We start from the raw sequence: 7,084 nt of genomic DNA on the forward strand, positions 1-7,084 counted from the left end.
TCCGTCATGCTGAATGTGGGTTGCTGTTTTATTCACCTTTTATGGATATCAGTGGTGCTTTCTCATTGATAGTCACTGATTCTCAATAAAAAAAAGTGTAGTCCAGCATATTGATGGATGCCAGCTCATTTGCTTCAGACCTTTTCTACCTGAAATATAAAGAATGTACTCAAGATATTAAGATAGTATTTTACGAGTGCATGTGTTGCTCCTTTTCAGAGTGAAACATGCTGAAAGATAGCCAACCAGACTGAAGCTACTGTAACCAAAAAACTGTTGGCATCTGTACACTTATTAAAGCCAGGAAAAGTCAAGCATTAGCATATTTGGGGTGAAGGGAGACTAGCAACTATAAGAAGAAAAAAAGATGAGTTCATCAACAGCACAATAACATTATGCCAAGCAGATGGGATACTGTGCAAGAAGAAGAAGAACTCGTATTTATAAACACAAATCCTCAGTGATTCTCGCGTTTTATTTTTAACGCAACCTTTCTCTGTGCGTGTATTTTTTTTAACTAAAGGTAGAGTGAGAAGCATCCGTGAAGGGGCTGTGAAGGCCGGCTGCATCTCCAGATATCCATTCCAGATGCTGGCTAGACTTGTTGGAGCCGGGGCCCGCGTACTGGGGGCTGGATTTAGTTGTCTTTTCCTCCAGGTGTGATGCCTCATGCTGATTCCCCCACATGTTCCACGGGTCTTATCCAAACACGCCGGGGCCGGTGACAGCGCCGGTACTCCTGCCCTCCTCTTTACCCGCCTTCCTCTCTCTGTGCCTCTGCTGGTGGCCCACCCACCCACACTGCAACCTCACCTCTTCTCCTTACCTGTCATCAGAGCCGCTGCCCTGAAAAACCTCCTTCCTGTGCTCTTTTAGTCCCCACTTTCCCCCTCCCCTTCAGACCTGAGTCTCGTTCTGGGTTTGAACCCCTCTGACGGGGGGTTATGTTCACACCGCTGCTCCGCGGGCTCTGCTGCAGGCTGGGACAGGCCAGTTGTTGCTCTAGTAACTCAATCGTGCTCAACGGTGATGTAGGACGTATTAAACTTGTCATATTTCAAGCCTGGTCAGTTTTAGGACGATACGCCATCAGGGAGTGTAAGGCGGTTAGAAAAAGAAGAGTGGAAAAAGAAAATAGAAGCTCTGCTGTTTTGTGTATTTGTTCCCCAGCTGAATGTTCGGCGTCTGTTTCCATTAGAAGTGTGGGTGAACAGAATCTTTCTCCTACAGTAATCCAGGCTAGTTAAAGGTCTCTCTTTTTAGAGTTCTGATCAACAACATGACTCAATTCTTCCATGAACACTTTAAGGTTTCCCTTTTAATATACATTAATTCCTCCTACTCTTAAACTTTTTTTCCGCCAGGGTAGGAACAGAGAGATGCAGTGGGGAAAACATTATTAGCTAGCCCACACAAAATATGTCGTCGCATGGCTCATGTTGGACGCCTTCCAGCTTTGGCATAACTGAGGGTAACATATTTATGGGAACAAGAAACATGTTGGCCTTGGTTTCATTGAAAGGAATTTGTCTTGGTTTATTAGTATTATAACAAATACTGAGCTGATTAATTGTTTCTTTATGCTTGAAGTTTTTATCACTGAAAATGTTTTAGAACTGATTCATTACAAGTCAATTATGAAGTTACTAAATGAATTAGAAGACAAGCACACATGCTGTTATTTTGAATGATGAAAGATGAAAACAAATCTATTATTCCCCAGAGGCTCTGATATGAGCTGAATATTTCCATGTGTTTGTGCGTGCATGTGTGTGTGTGCGTGCGTGTGTGTGCACATGTGAGAAGTCATGCATTTTCATTACTTTGCTAAGATATTTAGAAACTTCCCATGAGCCAAGGCAATGTAAATGATTTCCTGATGTTTAAACCACCATTGCTGTGATTGGACTCACTGGATCAGGATTTCAGCTTATAAACTGCTTGGACTGTCCCCTGAGCTCATTACAAAACACACACAAGATGGTAACACTTAACTCTTTGCAAAAATGCGACAGAAAGTGACTGCAATGTGGTTTTAATGTTATTACAGAATAAGCGCAACAGTTACTAAAACGGGATGACGCAGAAAGAACGCGTCAAATACATGACTATATAAATAACAGCATCATCTGTACCTTATCAGGTCATTTTCTCATCAAGTTTTTTTTCTAACAACTCATAACCCTGTAATTTCCCACTGGGTGTGATTAATGTATTGCGTCAAACCGATTTTAAATGTTTGGCAACTTTAGAACATATGTCAGGAAGCTGTGGTTTGGTGTGGAAGGTGTGGTTCAGCTTAAGCTCTTCATCAATGTCATACTTCTTCTCTCTTTAGTTAGGGTGGCTAGAGGACGTGTTGTTGTTCTGCTGCACAAGCTATGTTTAAAATTATTATTATTTGATTAATTTGTTTAAGATGTCGTTGGCAAACCAGTGCATCTATTTGAATGACAGGTTTGAAAGTAGGAGACAGAGGGGACGACACGAGGTCCCGGTTCAAATTTGAAATTGGGTCCTCCGCTTGAGGACCAAGTACATGTGCCGTCAGCTCTACCATCTAAGCTATATGACGGCCCAACATTATCATTATCTGAAATCTGATTCCCAGAAAAAGGGAATCTCATGACAAAGGCTGATTGAAATACCTTTTTAACATATTTCAGTATGCAGAAATTCAAATCTCTCTGAAGTTGCCAGTCGGAAACTCAGCTTAGCCTAATCATGCATCCATCTCTGGGATTTTTCCCGCTGTTCGTTCCAGGTGAGGCATCACTAGCTGTGTCTCAGGAAACCCCAAGCCATCAAATGTCTCGTGACATCATTGCCAGTCATCAATTTTGTCTCTCCTACTCCAACTGGATCTGGATGTTGGACCTTGGTGAGGCCCCATTGCTGGTATTAATTTCTGGGGCCTGTTGGCGTCCACAGCCTGGCAGCCTAGCGCCGCTCACCACAGTCTCAGCCTCAGCCCTGGTTCCATCTCCATGTACGAGTGCTACTGGAAAGCTGGCTAGTGGGATCTGGCTCTGATAATCATTTCAGGATAGACCTGCCAGCATCTGTGGCGAGGCTTGAAGGAGATGAGCTATTAGCATTGAGAGAGGACAGACGTAAAGAAGAAAAGAAGTGTAATAAAACAAAAAAGAACACACATTGTGGAATCATACATCAACTTCAGAACATTTAGAAAAATACAATCTGTAGGGCTTTTTATACAACATGGCTTTATAGCTTAATACCGATACGGTCATGCTTTTGTGGAATTCCAGAGTGGTTTCCAAGATTTTCAGCAATTTATATCTGTAAAGGGCTGATTCAAATTGCAAACAGAAGGAATAGTTGAATAATGATGTGGAACTTTTAAGGCTCTGTGCAGGAGATAAGGCACTACAGTTCACAAGTTGTTTCATTTGTAATATATATCTTATTGACTGAAGAACCTCTTTGGATAAATAAAAACACATTTCAGGACCCATATGAAGTTTTCAAATGTTGGAGTAAAGCCTATGTACTGCAGCCACTTTGGATTGTGTTACCATAAGACATGGATTCCAGGCACAACTCTGTGGAGGTTTATTCCTTTCAAACAAGCCAAGCTAATGAAAAACAAACTTGGGCACTTGCGTCTCTATGTGGTCAGAAACCTTTTTCATTTTTCACTTGAGGGGATATTTTTCTGGTTGCGTTCTCTTTTCATGAACCAGGTTTAAGGGTCGTTTCTTTCTCACTCTCTCTCCGGCTACTGACAACAGGCATGTCCTTCCTCTCAAAAGTAAGTATTTCAACCGTGACGCCATACATACTGCATCTGCTAAGGATTGGTACGTGTTTGTGATTACAAGTGTATGTTACATGTGATTGTGTGTGTGTGTGTGTGTGTGTGTGTGTGTGTGTGTGTGTGTGTGTGTGTGTGTGTGTGTGTGTGTGTGTGTGTGTGTGTGTGTGTGTGTGTGTGTGTGTGTGTGTGTGTGTGTGTGTGTGTGTGTGTGTGTGTGTGTGTGTGTGTGTGTGTGTGTGTGTGTGTGTGTGTGTGTGTGTGTGTGTGTGTGTGTGTGTGTGTGTGTGTGTGTGTGTGTGTGTGTGTGTGTGTGTGTGTGAGTAGAGGTGGTCAGACATCTCCCACTGGATCTGTTACAGTCCCAGGATTCCAGTGGCTTCATGAGATGCCGCACAGTTTGGTAGGCCATTAGTGAATGTTTAACATTGAGTCAACATGAGGGAATACTGTACCTTCCCTCTCTTTATGAGACCAAGATGCAGAATGATTAAACCTAATCTCAGACAATTATTATAGCGAGGCGTATTTGGATTGGAAAATCCTTCTTTTTTTTTTCTGCGTCTCCTTTTCAAATGAACATTTCACGAGTGGCTGATTTACACTGTTTCCTCGGCTAGATGCGTTTGCTCGTTTAAACATCGATGTGCACTAGTTTTTGGATTGATAAGCAATAACACTTTAAAAGTATTCCACAATGAAGAGCAGAGGGTTGTATACAAGACTTGGAAAAGAGGAACATAAAATCTGTAAACATGAAGATCATAAAAGCATATTAGGAGCCAATCTCATCAACGTAGCTACATGATAGCAAAATTAACTTTAAATAGCATGGAATCTATTCGCATGCTTCTGATTCATCGCATCCATTCTTGTTTTTATTGACGCTAGCTGTTCATAAACACTAGCTGACCTCCACCATGATGCCCATGAATCTCCTCCTTCCTGGACTAAGAGCTCCTGAGAGGTTTCTCCAACAAGCTGTTGTCCCTTCTGTAAACACAAGTACTGTAGAATACTGTGTGTGTGTGTATCTGTGTGCGGATGGGGTTATTCAAAAGCTGTTCCACTTGCATGGCAACGGCTCATTACCCATGCTTCCTTCTTTGCCCCGAAGTGGGGTGCGGCTCCCCTCGCTGGGCCCAGTCGTCAAGGTGACCCAACATGCCCCAGGATGGCAGACAGGCTGAGAGAGGGGGGGGGGGGTTGCTCGCTCTGTCTTTATTGTACTGGGGCCCTCGAATGCTAGGCCCTTGGTGGTTCCAGACTGCCGCATGCGTCCCGGTGAGCAAGCAGCTGATCTCATTTTTCAACACACAGCTGCCCCAACATCAGGCCCAGGTGAAGGTGACCTCCCTTGCCTGTTGGAGTGCCTCTTAAAGTAGTGTGTTGCAGTGGATGCTGTGCCAAATCCAGAATACTGTAACATTTTGTTGCTTTGATTTTAGTTATGTTTTTATCAGAATTCATAATCATTACTTGAGTGTTGCTTTAACATATACAGGACTTGTATGGACACAAATGTGACAGTTGTTGTTGACTTATCGTAGCAGGCTGCAACAACAGACTGCAGCACAAACAATCCTGTCAGCGTTCATATCTCAAACCTTTTATCTCTTCAGACATCCATCTCTATCTCGTGTTCCGTCTCACTCTATCCATCCATCTATTCATTTCTTCCTCTCATTTGTCTTTTCTCCCTCCCGTCCTGTCACCCCCCCCCCCCCCCCCCCTCCTCCCCCTCTAACACAGGACAGATTGGGAAGCCGTGATTGCGGCACAGAAGTTGAGGGAGAAGCTATTTATCCCAGACGGATCAGGAGGTGTGTGACGGAGGTGTGGACGGTTGCTGCAGGTCAGTGACGTTGGCAGGCGCCAGGCAGGCCGGCCCACATGGCTCGGGGACTGTGGGACTACAGACAGATGGCACCTGGTGGGTGACAAACAATTAACAAACCAACAAGAATAGCTGGATCGGCAGTATACCCACAAGCACAGGAGATAGCAAGAGAGCGGGTGCATCTGTGCTCGGAACACTTTCACTCTTTACTTTTCCTCTCCCAGAGTCTTGTTTTCTATAACAGTTGCAATTTACCCATGTGTCTTTTCCACAAAAACACTCTTGTTGTCGTGTCGCTATAGAACAGTCTAAATAAAGCAGTGTTGAACATATGCAGCCAGCATATGTTTCTGTTTATTTCAGTGCCGTTTTGAGAGAAGCAGTAGGTAATTTAAATACATACAGTATTTGATATCTATATAAATGTTAGGCCGAAGTTATGAGAAATCCATATAAAGTTCTGCAAAGCAAAAGCATTACCTGGCATCGTTGTGCTGTCTGTGTTGTTTTTCGTGCTGGAAATTGATTCAATGTGTTTGTTCAAAATTGTTCATGGTGGCCGATGGTATTTCACCGCCTAACTACATCCAAATGTCATCGTGATAGGGTGTTTCTGCACTCCACTCCCACTTACTGTACAGTGAAGCTGTCCTCTGTTGGTCATAAACAAGAACATGTGCAGTTTTGTGAGTAGTATCTCTATCAAGAGTGGGGAAAAAAGGATGATTATCCATACCTAACTTTGTGTAAGTAAACGGCTGTCAAATGGTAGAATTATTGGTTTGGACTGGTGTTGGTCCTCCTCTGTGTGTGTGTGTGTGTGTGTGTGTGTGTGTGTGTGTGTGTGTGTGTGTGTGTGTGTGTGTGTGTGTGTGTGTGTGTGTGTGTGTGTGTGTGTGTGTGTGTGTGTGTGTGTGTGTGTGTGTGTGTGTGTGTGTGTGTGTGTGTGTGTGTGTGTGTGTGTGTGTGTGTGTGTGTGTGTGTGTGGTTGTTAACACATCTGGAGTCTAGACTCTGTGGCTCTGTGGGCAGGATCCTATCTACGAGCAGCATCGGGTCCGGAGACCGGCCATGTTGACATAGGTGGCACACACATAACGGCATCTGTTTCAACAGTCAGTACTCTCACAAAATACCCCCCCTCCACACCAAGTCACACATCCACACTGCCGGACACTTTTATCCTCCACTGAGGGATGGAAAGGTGGAGGAGGGGATGGAGAATGGACACACAGTGGAGGTAGAGGGAGGAGGTAGGGCCTGCTGAACCCTCAGAGGTCCCTGGTAACCAAAAGCAAATGCAACTTCTCAGAATCAGCACTGTAAATCCTCACATCCCCCTTTTTCATTGCTGCGTCAGGATATTAACACATGCAGGGGAGGACAGGGTGTGTATGTGTGTGTGTTTTTGTCTTCTTCCCCCATGCGAGTGTTTGTTTTTTCTGTTCATTTGAATGTGTGTGTAT

The 7,084-nt window shown here is 43.9% G+C and overlaps 1 long non-coding RNA gene across 1 annotated transcript in view; it reads left to right on the top strand.

Moving 5' to 3' along the window:
• LOC307047257 overlaps nucleotides 1-6,171 on the top strand; it is a 92,216-nt gene extending 86,045 nt beyond the window's left edge. The window contains exon 3 of the long non-coding RNA XR_013810380.1: nucleotides 5,531-6,171. This is a non-coding gene — a long non-coding RNA (uncharacterized lncRNA). The remainder of the gene's footprint in view (nucleotides 1-5,530) is intronic.
• Nucleotides 6,172-7,084: the final 913 nt, after the last annotated feature.

This window comes from Notothenia rossii, assembly GCF_949606895.1.
Source record: "Notothenia rossii genome assembly, chromosome: 7".
In the NCBI taxonomy this organism is placed as follows: Eukaryota; Metazoa; Chordata; class Actinopteri; order Perciformes; family Nototheniidae; genus Notothenia; species Notothenia rossii.